This window comes from Dama dama, chromosome 22, assembly GCF_033118175.1.
Source record: "Dama dama isolate Ldn47 chromosome 22, ASM3311817v1, whole genome shotgun sequence".
Classification (NCBI taxonomy): Eukaryota; Metazoa; Chordata; class Mammalia; order Artiodactyla; family Cervidae; genus Dama; species Dama dama.
In genome coordinates, this window is record NC_083702.1 from 30,535,472 (window position 1) to 30,548,313 (window position 12,842).

Sequence of the window (12,842 nt, forward strand, 5' to 3'; positions counted from 1 at the left end):
CATGATTTTAGTTTTAAGCCAGCTTTTTCACTCTCCTCTTTCACCTTCATCAAGAGGCTCTTCAGTTTCTCTTCATTTTCTACCATAAAGGTGATGTCTTCTGCATATCTGAGGTTATTGATATTTCTCCTGGCAATCTTGATTCCAGATTGTGCTTCATCCAGCTCGACATTTTACCTAATGCATTTTGCATAAACGTTAAATAAGCAGGGTGACAATATACAGCCTAGAAGTACTCTTTTCCCTATTTGGAAGCAGTCCATTGTTCCATGTCCAGTTCTAACTGTTGCTTCTTGACCTGCATACAGATTTCTCAGGAGGCAGATAAGGCAGTCTGGATAGATTTAAAAATAAAGCCCAACTATATGCTCCTTCCAGGAGACCTATCTCAGCTCTAAGGACAAATATGGGCTCAAAGTGAATGAATAAAAGATTATACTTCGAAGTTTTGCGCCCGGAGACTCTGCGCCGCGTCCTGTCCTCCGGCTCGCAGCTCGCTCCCCGGGAGCCCGGCGGCCGCGCGCGGCCCTCGGGACGGCCGCCCGCGCGCACTCGGGCGGGAGGACGCCGAGCCGGGGGCCGGGGTTGGGGGCGGCTCCTCCCGAAGATGCAGGATGGCAGCGGAGCCGCGGTCCAGCCTGTCCTACCGCACGACGGGCTCCACCTGTCTGCACCCGCTCAGCGAGCTCCTGGGCATCCCGCTGGACCAGATACTCCTTTTTTGTAGCGATGGGCTACCTTACAATCTGCCACATCAGTCGAATCTACATCTTCCACTACGGAATTCTCACTACAGATTTTTCTGGGCCTCTGATGATTGTTACTCAGAAGATCACAACCTTGGCATTCCAAGTTCATGATGGATTAGGTCGAAGGGCTGCAGATCTTTCCAGCGAGCAACATCGACTTGCTGTAAAAGCAAAACCCTCCTTTTTGGAATACGTGAGCTACCTTCTCAACTTCATGAGTATCATAGCGGGCCCTTGTAACAATTTCAAGGATTATATAGCCTTCATTGAGGGGAGACACACACACATGAAGTTGCTGGAAGTCAACTGGAAGGAAAAAGGCTTCCACAGTCTGCCAGAACCTTCTCCCACTGGAGCCGTGATGCACAAGCTGTGCGTGACCTTGGTATCTCTCCTTTTGTTTCTGACGCTGACGAAGACCTTCCCTGTCACCTCCCTGGCTGACGACTGGTTTGTTCATGAAGCAAACTTTCTGACCCGACTCTGCTATTTATACGTTGTCATGCAAGCCTCCAAGCCCAAGTATTACTTTGCCTGGACATTAGCTGATGCAGTGAATAATGCAGCTGGCTTTGGGTTCAGCGGAGTGGATAAGAATGGAAATTTCTCTTGGGATCTGCTTTCTAACCTAAACATCTGGAAAATTGAGACTGCCACAAGTTTCAAAATGTACGTAGAGAACTGGAATATTCAGACAGCTACTTGGCTAAAGCGTGTGTGCTACGAGCGGGTTCCCTGGTACCCCACAGTGCTGACCTTCATCCTGTCTGCATTATGGCACGGTGTCTACCCTGGGTACTACTTCACTTTCTTAACTGGAATCCTTGTCACTCTAGCAGCCAGAACGGTGAGGAAAAACTACAGACATTACTTCCTTTCTTCAAAAGCCCTCAAGGTTGCTTATGACATAGTCACCTGGGCTGCCACTCAGCTGGCCGTCTCTTACACGGTGGCCCCCTTCGTTATGCTGGCCGTGGAACCCACCATCAGCTTGTACAAGTCTATGTACTTTTACTTACACATCATCAGTCTCCTGATCATTCTATTCCTGCCAATCAAACCACAAGCTCATAATCAAAGGCGGCCTCAGACTCTGAACTCTGTTAATAAGAAAAAAATGGATTGATACCTCCACCAAAAAAAAAAAGAAAAATGCTGAACACTTAAGACTGCAAATCATTGGACAAAGACTCCAGAGTTCTCCAGTGACTTAGAGGTGATGTTTACATGCATTTTTTTTTTTTTCTTGTTTGTTTTTTACGTGCAGGGAGTATTTTTGTAAGCCTTTTTGTACCATTAAATCAGCCATGCCCAGTTGATTTAATATTTCATAGGACATTTGAGTGGCATGGAGGTATGTGGAGAAAGTGCCAGAACTTGCAGAGACAGTGCATTCTGGGCATCTGGGTTTTTGTTTCTCTGGCATGATCTCCAGCCCCTGAAATCTGAATATTGGGAACCTGAGTGTGTGCTCCTGAAGTGAGAAGGGGAAGCTGAGATGAGTTGTCTTCCAGAATACACCCAAGATGGCTGTGCCTTGGGAAGCCCCCAGTCCTTTGACTGGTGACATTACTGTTCTCAAACACATTAACTACACTCAGAAGACTTCCGGGGAGGGACCGTGTGAAGGGAGGTCTGCAGAATACTGAAAACTCGATGAGCCAAGATCACCAACCGTGAACGGACACCTGTATGGACTTGAAGTCAGGCATGTGCCCTGAAGGCGGCTGTGTCCCCCCCCGCACCCCACCCCCAACGAGGGATGTAACCCTTCTTTCTTCTGCAATGAGCCAAGCTTGAAAATCAGAAAGTCTCCTGTCCAGGTACAAAGAGGTCTCAGAGGGGTTACTGTTCCCCATTGTACAAGTACATGCCTTCCACTTGCCCACACGTGGTCCTGAGAAAACACCCAAATTTCACACTATGAAGGCAGGAGGATACCTTTTTATTATTTTTTTAAAAATAAAATTACATTGAAGTTTGGGAAGAAGAGGCAGACATTTCTCTTCTCTTCCCTCACATCTTGGGAGTGTTCATGATCATGGCCATGGTGTTCACTTGGGCTGGTTTCCATTTTTCAGTTTCATAGTTGATTAAATTTGACATTATTTGAGTTGAATCATCCTGCCTGAAAGCAGAAATTGAAAAACGGTTTTCTGTCTTTGTCATGAATGTGCTGTGGCTCCTTTGGGAAACTTCTATGGGGTGATATTCTATGTGGGAAAAGGAAATGTGGTATTAAATGCTACGGAAAATAACAATAATGACAATAAAACATGCTATCATGTTGTATTTTCAATCAAAAACCTTGGGAGGAGAGGATTTGTTCAAATAAGAGGGTAAAAAGTTAGTTTCTTACTAAATGAATACTGTGTTTCTATATAAAGGAAATATTTCTGAAAAGCAAAAAAAAAAAAAAAAAAGATTATACTTCAAGCAAATAGCATATAGAAAAAGCAAGTGTAGCCATATATCTATCAGACAACATGAATTTCAAGGTAAATAAAATAACAAGGCACTAAGATAGGCATTATACAATGATAAAGGAGACATAATAGTGATGAATACATATGCAACAATAGGAGCAACAAAATATGTAAAGCAAATATAAAATAACTTAATGAGAATTTGAGAGCAACACAATAATGAGACTTTAACACCCTGCTTACATCAATGGATTCATCATCCAGACAAAACACCAACAAAGAAACAGCAGTCTTAAATGATATATTAGGCCAGAGAATTTGACAGATTTGTTTAGAACATTCCATCACAATGAAGCAGAATACACATTCTTATCAAGAGCACATGGAACAGTCTCAAGGATGAACCACATGTTGGGACACAAAACACTAAATTTAAGAAGAATGCAATCATATCAAACATTTTTTCCCAATTACAATAGCATGAAACTATAAATCAAAGCTGGATAAATCACAAATATTGGAGAGTAAACAATATGCTACGGAACAACTTCAATGAATACTTCAAAGGAAAAAAAATCAGACAGATTAAAATAAAAATATAACATACTAAAATTCATGGGAAGCAGCAAAAGCTGTATTAAGAGAGAAGTTTTTTAGCAATAGAGGTCTACTTTAACAAATTTTATATATATATAAAATCTCACATTTAAAGGAACTAGAAAATGAAGAACAAATGAAGCCCAAGGTCAGTAGAAGGAATGAAATAATAAATATCAGAGCTGAAATAAATGAATCAGACTAAAAAAGACAATAAAAGAGATCAATGAATCTAAATGCTTGTTTTTGAAAGGATAAACAAACTGACAAACCTTTAGCTCAACTCACTATGAAAAAAGGAGGGAAGACTGATAAACTCAGAACTGAAGAGGAGAAATAATAACAGATACCCCAGGAATAAAAAGAATTATTAGAGAATGTTATGAACAGCTATTTGTTAACAAATTGGACAATCTAGAAAGAAAATGGACAAATTCTTAGAATCATACAACCTTCCATGACTGAATTGTGGAGAAATATAAATTCTGAACAGACTGATCATTAGTGAAGAGATTAAAATAGTAATCAAGAAAGTCCCAAAAACAGATGTCCAGGAGCAGACAGCTTTAAAAAGCAACTCAAAATGGATCAGAATTAAATGTAAGAACTGAAATCATTAAACTGGAAGAAAAGATAGGCAATGCACTCTTTGGCATTGGTCTCAGCAATACTTTCCGGATATGTCTCCTCAGGCAAGGTAAGCAAAAGCAAAAATAAACAAACAAAAGGTCTTCTGCACAGTAAAGGATACCATCAAAAAAGAAAGAAAGAAAGAAAAGGCAATCTACTAAATGAGAGAAGATATTTGCAAATCCTATGTCAGATAAGGGGTTAATATCCAAAATATATCAAAAAACTCACAGAGCTTAACAACAACAACAACAAAACCAACCTCATTTAAAAAAAAATAGGCAGAGGAGCTGAAATACATTTTTCCAAAGAAGACATATGATGGCCTTTGAAAGGCCATACCTACATAGAGACAGAAAGGTACATTGGAAGATGTTCAACATCATTAATGATTTGAGGAATGCAAATCAAAACTATGATGAGATATCACCTTATACTTGTCAGAATCTATATCATTAAGAAAAAAAAAAAAAAATAAGCCAAGTGAGAGATAACAAGGATGTGATTTAGGATGATAAAGAGATGAAGGAAAAGTGTGTGAGCATATCAGATCCAATAACTGTTTTGCTTTTCATGTGTGAAATACTTGCATTTCAACTACAGTTCTGCTACATTTTTATCTGTACTCCTCTGGTTAAATAACTTTGCATCTCTAAACTTTATTATTCTTATTCTGAAGACAGAAATGCATGACAGGCAAGGATTTTGTGAGCATTAGAAATAATACTTGTAGAATACCTGGAATACATCCTAGCAAATATTAGCTTCCAGATAATAACAAATTGTTTTCATGTCCTTCCTGCATTAATTGGAAAAAGAAATATCTAGTGAATGAGGATAAACTAAGTGTTCTGTAGGGTGTCAGATGCAAACCTTCATCTTTATCTCTGCTATCAAACATTTTTCAAAGGATATATTGACTGTTTATAGTTTCTGTTTAAGAAAATTTGCATGTATACTAATATCTGTGTCATAGGGAAGCACAGATTACAAAGAGAGTACACATACATCTATTCAGAAGATGTGGTATAAATTAGCATCTTTATTATGCATATTATTTTGGATAGTGCATTCTTCTCATTTTTATAGCTTCTTTTCAGTTTTTTTGTGTGTGTGTGAAATGTTCCGTTTCGATTCCTTCGTTTTGAGACACTTTCCTCTACATCAGAGTGCCCAGTTAGATTAGTTGCTTTAAAATTCTTGTCCAGCAATAGTAACATATGTGTTAGTTACTAACATAATATAAGGGTTGGACCTGGTTGATTGTTAATTTTCTTGAGAATTGGCTACATTTTCCTGGCTCTTCATGTGTTGGTAATTTTGGACATTGTTATATTCTTCCAAAATTTGTTGATATTTTTTGTTTGTGTTACAAGGCAATTAAGTTTGTTGACCTGAAATTGCAACCTCTATCTCTTAGGCAATAGTTCAAATCTCAGTTCAATTACTTTATCCTTAGCTGGGGGTAGCTTAAATTGTTCAGAGGTCAATTATCTGAACAGTTTGCATACAAAATTTAAGGCCCCCATTCTCTGGATCTCTCCTTTATGAGATTCTCCCCTGAATTTATTTTTCAGATTAGACCAACATTTATTGCAAAAATACAAGCAGATTTTCTGATCCAAGTGCTTTGGCTCCTCTGATGCAAGGGTATATTTAGATAAAAAATTGAGAGTTAAGATAATACAGTTGCAATCATATGTGTATACATAACATTTCTAAAATGTATGTATACATGCAGGTTGTTCATTGCTGCATGCGTTTTTCTCTAGTTGCAGTGAGTGGAGGCCCCTCTCTAGTTCTGTTCATGGGCTTCTCATTACAGTGGCTTCTCTTGTTGTGTGGCACGGGCTCTGGCCACAGAGGCTTCAGTAGTTGCAGCACTTGGGCTCAGTAGTTGTGGCTCCTAAGCTCTAAAGCACAGGCTCAGTAGTTACGGCACACAGGCTTAGCTGTTGTAAAGCGTGTGGGATCCTCCTGGAGAGTGGATCAAATCTGTGTCTCCTGCATTGGCAGGCAGACTCTTTTACCACTGAGCCACCAGGGAAGCCCCTGCATATACATTTTGATCAGAACATTACACCGACGACCTACAGGCTTTTTTTAAATCGCAGGCAAAATGTTAATTTCCTCTTGTCTACCCACACTTTAATATATTTCATAGACTTTAAAGAAGTATCATAAAAAATGTGGAACACTTCACAAACCTGCATGTCATCCTTGTGCAGGAACCATACTTATCTTCTCTGTATTGTTCCAGATTTAGTGTATGTGCTGCCAAAGCAAACGCTCTCCCCTAAATTTTAATCTAAACTCTTTTTTCTTATTCTTCAGGTCAAAAGTCCTGTGAGTTTTCTAAAAGAATTTTGACTTTTCTGAACAATGCTAACCGTGGGCTGACCTTAAAGCCTTAAGAAAAAGAACCTTAGGTGTCTCCTTTTAAGTGTCAACTGCTCTCCAGACTCTGACAGCTGTTTTTGCTCTCCCATGTTTTGGGGTGTTTTTTTGTTTTCCCCTAAGACTTTACAGGATCAGTCCAGTGGGAACTTATTCAGTTACATTGGAGAACTAAATGTTTAAAAATCACCCTCAGCCTGCTGAGGGTACTTAAGAAGAATAATGCAAAAAATGAGATTTGATTCATGGAAATGTAAACAAATCTTGGTTTTTAACTGAAGAAAAAAAAAAAAGGAGAGAGTTATGGAAAAGTTAGGGTGCAGTAGAGTAGGAATAAGCTGTTAATGTAACAAGACTGAATATGGATTAACTGTACAATTATCCACTGGTAAATCTCAAAACTGCTTCCATACAAAACTCTCTCTTGAGCACCAAACCTGCCTTACCTGTGCCTATCAGGTAGTTTACTTTTAGACATCTCAGATTTGCTTTGTGAGGAGATGGTCATTGTCTTCCCTAAGACTTCTCTTTTTCTCATCCCAAATAATAGTATTACTACATAAAATGAAGTGAACTACTAAACAAAATCAGAATACTTATATTCCATTATTCCCACATTTTATTGGTTCTCCTCTTAAACTTCTCCCAACCATGTCTATAACCTTCTGTTCCCCTCTTCCCATCTCTGCTCATCTTTCTTTCCGAAATCAGCTTCCTAACTAACGTCTTTGCCATAAATTCATCTTCCTCATGACTACAGAATTAGCCCTCTAAAATTTAATTTCCTTAGGTCACATTTTAAAATGCCAATTGATCTCGCCGCAGTTGGCATATCTCTATCCTTATATTTCACCCACAGATATTCTTTTTGTTTTGCAAAAGATCTGTGTTCTTCCACTACTCTGAGCTTTCTGTAAGTTTCCTATTTTGTTTAAAATGTTTATTTCTTGTTTGGGTTCTAAGCTTCTTTTATTCCCTAAAGACTTCGTTCAAATGTTACCACGTCTATAGGAACTTTGACCTTTGCAGGTAGAATTAACCACTGTCCTGCATACTCGTAGATTTATAAATGTGTAGCAACCACAGTACTCATTACATTATTATACTGGCATTATTAGTTCATTGGACCAGGAAGACATTCATTCTTTGGGGGCATTTATTATGTCTTAATTGTTTTTGCTTCCCTTCTTACGCTGTGTCTTTTTCCAACTCCAAGGCTTAGTGGAGATAACTGCCATACTGTAGTTGCTCAACTAATATTTGCTGAGTAAGTGAATTAAGGTTCAAATGAGTTTATGTTGTTGATTATGGCTGTACGCAAGGCAATGTGGAAACTTGGAACTGCCTTCTGACCTTAATTCTAGAGCTCTTGCCATAATAAACAAAGAATTGACCTGCCACTATTGCAGGTAAATACCAACTTTACCTTTTATCTCAGGGCTCGTTGTGTCTTTCTGCCTGTGATATTTTAAAATGCTTTTGAAAATTGGGAATATTTGTATCTCTGTTCTGAAATCTCTCAATCTTGAATTCCCTATCCTTATGGCATCAGTCTTTTAATATTTTTCATTGAAGAAATTGGTTTTTTATTACTTAATTATGTTCTAAGAAAATCACCATACCATTCTTTCTCTGAACTTCAGCCTCACATTAGGAACATGGCTAAAATGCTCACAGCTCAGGTTACAGTTGGAATAAAAGAAAGCACATTTATAAATCTATCTACAGTAACTCATTCCATATCCTTCTAAAATCCTAGTTTATGAAGAATCTTATTGTAGCCCTTGTGTTTGCATCTGTTACTCTTTTCTTCTTTGTAAGACCAATTTACAAATTTTGATTTTATTGAATCTCTCTTTTGTTTTGAGTTAATCTTCTTTTTAAGATTGAAAATATGGACATTGCAAAAATATGGACATTGCAAAAATATGGACAAAAATATGGACATTGAAAATATGGACATTTTTCAGAACTTTTAGAAAGCTTCTCTTGTATAAGACAAGCTTTACTTCTGGTCACACTTGTATCTGCTTTAATGAGATAAAGTACTGTTATTTTCTGAAAGCCCCTCCTCTTTGATTGAACCAATTAGAGCTTTGATGATCAGGACTTAGATAAAAATTTGCCTCAGTATTTCTTTAATAGTCAATAAATCATTTTGTCAGTGTGCTCATTACTGATTCTGCAGCAGCTCAAATAGTGCCTGACAAAACATGTGTTTGGTTAAATGATCAGAGTTCTATTTTTAACTGAATGAATTGACAGCCAAAAGCTGAGTGACGATAGCTCACAGTGATAATAAAATCAGACATTTATCAATGCTTATTACATGCCAAAAATTTTATGTATATTATTTTAATTAGTCTTCATAACAATTTTATTGTAATTATCTCCACCTAAAAGCTGAAAATCTAAAAAATGAGAGGTTTCACTCCATGTAAACTCTATACCATATTTATAACCAGGGAGCAACAATTTATTCAACAACCAAAAACCATTTATGGAGTATATACTCATAATGTGTCAGGCATCTGAGTTTAATTAAAAGCCTCATAACATCTTTTTCTATTTATTAGAGAAGAAAAGGTAGAACTTGACTTCCAGTTCAATATAGCACACTGCGAATAATAAGGCTGAAGCCATGTCCTACCCCCACCAATTTTAATAAAAATGTAAAAGATATTAAAAGCAACTTGTGGATGTGCTAGAAAACAAGAAAAAATATGTTCTGTAAATCAGAAACAGTTTTCGAAAAACTAAGAAGGAAAAAGAATTAGGCTAAAGAAAGAAATCACAGTCTAATACAAGTGCAGGAGAAGAAAGCTGGAAAAACATGGACATGACTCCAGGGATGCTTCAAAGGCAAAAGCCAGTGATCATGGGATCAAGACAGGTCCCAGAGACAAGCAGCAGGCATCTGTATGGTGTGTTCCACTCACTGTCAGAGAAAAAATGCCTCTTTCTTTGTTTAACATTTCACCTGATTGTCAAATTACCCTCCCACCCCAACTTAGTCCAAGCAGCAAACTGCAGAGGCATCTACCCTGGGCAGGAAAAGTGAGTGTGGGTGGAGGCCTGGGCATATGGAGCAGAACAATGTCCCTAGTGGCTGGTGACACCCATGGAGAAGTGAAAGGCCCACATGCAGATTAACCATTAACTTGTTTTAGTCACTACAACATGTCTGACTCTTTTGCGACCCTGTGGACTGTAGTCTGCCACGCTTCTCTGTCCATTCAATGCTGGAACAGGTTACCATTTCTTTCTCTGGGAGATCTTTTTGACCCAGGGATCAAACCTGGGTCTCTTGCATTTGCAGGTTGATTCTTCACCAATGAGCCACCCTGCTGCCTCTCCATCCCAGAAAGGCTTCACAAAGACTAAATATTCAAAGACAAGGAAAAGGAGCTTCCGTATGTAAAAGAAAGCAGGCAGGCAAGAATCACCAGATAATTTATTTACTCCACCACTCTTGAAAAGAGGCAACAAACTCAATAAATTAAAAAATTCACCCATGGCTGTACACACACACACACACACACACACACACGTGTGTATATGTATATATACCTATCTATAAGATTTACTTATATATAGTTATATACATATTTATAAAAAGAACAGAACTTTAAAATTAGTAAAGGGTAGGGGAGAGGAATGCAGGAGGAAATGCTCACCAGGAAGTTCTACATCTGTATAAAATTTCATATATCAGGGGATGACAAAAGTGAAGAGAAGTTCCAGGGGGAAAAAGTGAACCTATGTAGTAACATGCCTCTATCCGTCAGCCACAATGACAGTTTGAACTTATCCAGGAGGACATGTTACTTCTCTCAGCAGAAGCCTACACACATTTTTTTAATGGGAAAATACATTTTTCATAGTTTTAAAAGCATATGATGTTAAATTTATTGTCTTAACCAATTTTTAAAGGTACAGCTCAGTGGTGTTAAGTATATTCGTGTTGTTTACAACAAATCTCTAGACTTTCTCATCTTGCAACACTGAAATACTTACTAACCACTAATATTCTATGTTGTCTTCACCTGGTTTTGGGAACCCATATTTTTACTTTCTGCTTTTACGATTTTGGCTACTTTAAATACTTCACACGAGTGGAATCATACAGTATTTCTTCCTTTGTGACTGGCTTACTTTGATTAGCATGTCTTTGAGGCTCAGCCATGTTGTAGCATGTAATAGAATTTCCTTCTTTGTAGCTTTGACAAGAAGAGAAGCGAAAAGCAAAGGAGAAAAGGAAAGATATTCCCATTTGAATGCAGAGTTCCAAAAAATAGCAAGGAGATAAGAAAGCCTTCCTCAGTGATCAATGCAAAGAAATAGAGGAAAATAATAGAATGGGAAAGACTAGAGATCTCTTCAAGAAAATTAGAGATACCAAAGGAACATTTCATGCAAAGATGGGCTCAATAAAAGACAGAAATGGTATGGACCTAACAGAAACAGAAGATATTAAGAAGAGGTGGCAAGAATACACAGAAGAACTATACCAAAAAGATCTTCATGACCCAGATAAGCACAGTGGTGTGATCACTCACTTAGAGCCAGAATCCTGGAATGTGAAGTCAAGTGGACCTTAGGAAGCATCACTACGAACAAAGCTAATGGAGGTGATGGAATTCCAGTTGATCTATTTCAAATCCCGAAAGATGATGCTGTGGAAGTGCTGCACTCAACATGCCAGCAAATTTGGAAAACTCAGCAGTGGCCACAGGACTGGAAAAGGTCAGTTTTCATTCCAATCCCAAAGAATGCTCAAGCTACACCGCACAATTGCACTCATCTCACACATTAGTAAAGTAATGCTCAAAATTCTCCAAGCCAGGCTTCAGCAATACGTGAACCATGAACTTCCAGATGTTCAAGCTGGTTTTAGAAAAGGCAGAGGAACCAGAGATCAAATTGCCAACATCCACTGGATCATCAAAAAAGCAAAAGAGTTCCAGAAAAACATCTATTTCTGCCTTATTGACTATACCAAAGCCTTTGATTGTGTAGATCACAATAAACTGTGGAAAACTCTGAAGGAGATGGGAATACCAGACCACCTGACCTGCCTCTTGAGAAACCTGTATGCAGGTCGGGAAGCAACAGTTAGAACTGGACATGGAACCAAACACTGGTTCCAAACAGGAAATGGAGTACGTCAAGGCTGTATATTGTCACCCTGCTTATTTAACTTATATGCAGAGTACATCATGAGAAATGCTGGACTGGAGGAAGCACAAGCTGGAATCAAGATTGCCAGGAGAAATATCAATAACCTCAGATATGCAGATGACACCACCCTTATTGCAGAAAGTGAAGAGGAACTAAAGAGCCTCTTGATGAAAGTGAAAGAGGAGAGTGAAAAAGTTGGTTTAAAGCTCAACATTCAGAAAACTAAGATCATGGCATCCGGTCCCATCACTTCATGGGAAATAGATGGGGAAACAGTGGAAACAGTGGCTGACTTTATTTTTCTGGTCTCCAAAACCACTGCAGATGGTGATTGCATCATGAAATTAAAAGATGCTTATTCCTTGGAAGGAAAGTTATGACCAGCCTAGACAGCATGTTTAAAATCAGAGACATTACTTTGCCAACAAAGTTCCATCTAGTCAAGGCTATGGTTTTTCCAGTAGTCATCTATGGATGTGGCAGTTGGACTATAAAGAAAGCTGAGGGCCAAAGAATTGATGCTTTTGAACTGTGGTGTTGGAGAAGACTCTTGAGAGTCCCTTGGACTGCAAGGAGATCCAACCAGTCCATCCTAAAGGAGATCAGTCCTGGGTGTTCATTGGAAGGACTGATGTTGAAGCTGAAACTCCAATACTTTGGCCACCTCTGCGAAAAGCTGACTCATTGGAAAAGACTCTGATATTGGGGAAGATTGAGGGCAGGAGGAGAAGGGGCCGACAGAGGATGAGATGGCTGGATGGCATCACCGACACAATGGACATGGGTTTGGGTGGACCCCGGCAGTTGGTGATAGACAGGGAGGCCTGGAGTGCTGCGGTTCATGGAGTCGCAAAGAGTCGGA

General features: G+C 38.7%; 1 protein-coding gene, 1 non-coding gene and 1 pseudogene across 2 annotated transcripts in view; 2 read left to right on the top strand and 1 right to left on the bottom strand.

The window, feature by feature from the left end:
- The window catches only part of LOC133043304 (solute carrier organic anion transporter family member 1B3-like), a 60,738-nt gene that overhangs the window by 15,899 nt on the left and 31,997 nt on the right, over positions 1–12,842 (top strand). The window lies entirely within an intron of this gene.
- LOC133043825 (lysophospholipid acyltransferase 1-like) lies at positions 552–3,055 on the top strand (annotated as a pseudogene).
- Positions 6,586–6,688, bottom strand: LOC133044071 (U6 spliceosomal RNA). The gene has a single exon (XR_009689823.1). It is a non-coding gene; the product is annotated as a U6 spliceosomal RNA (small nuclear RNA).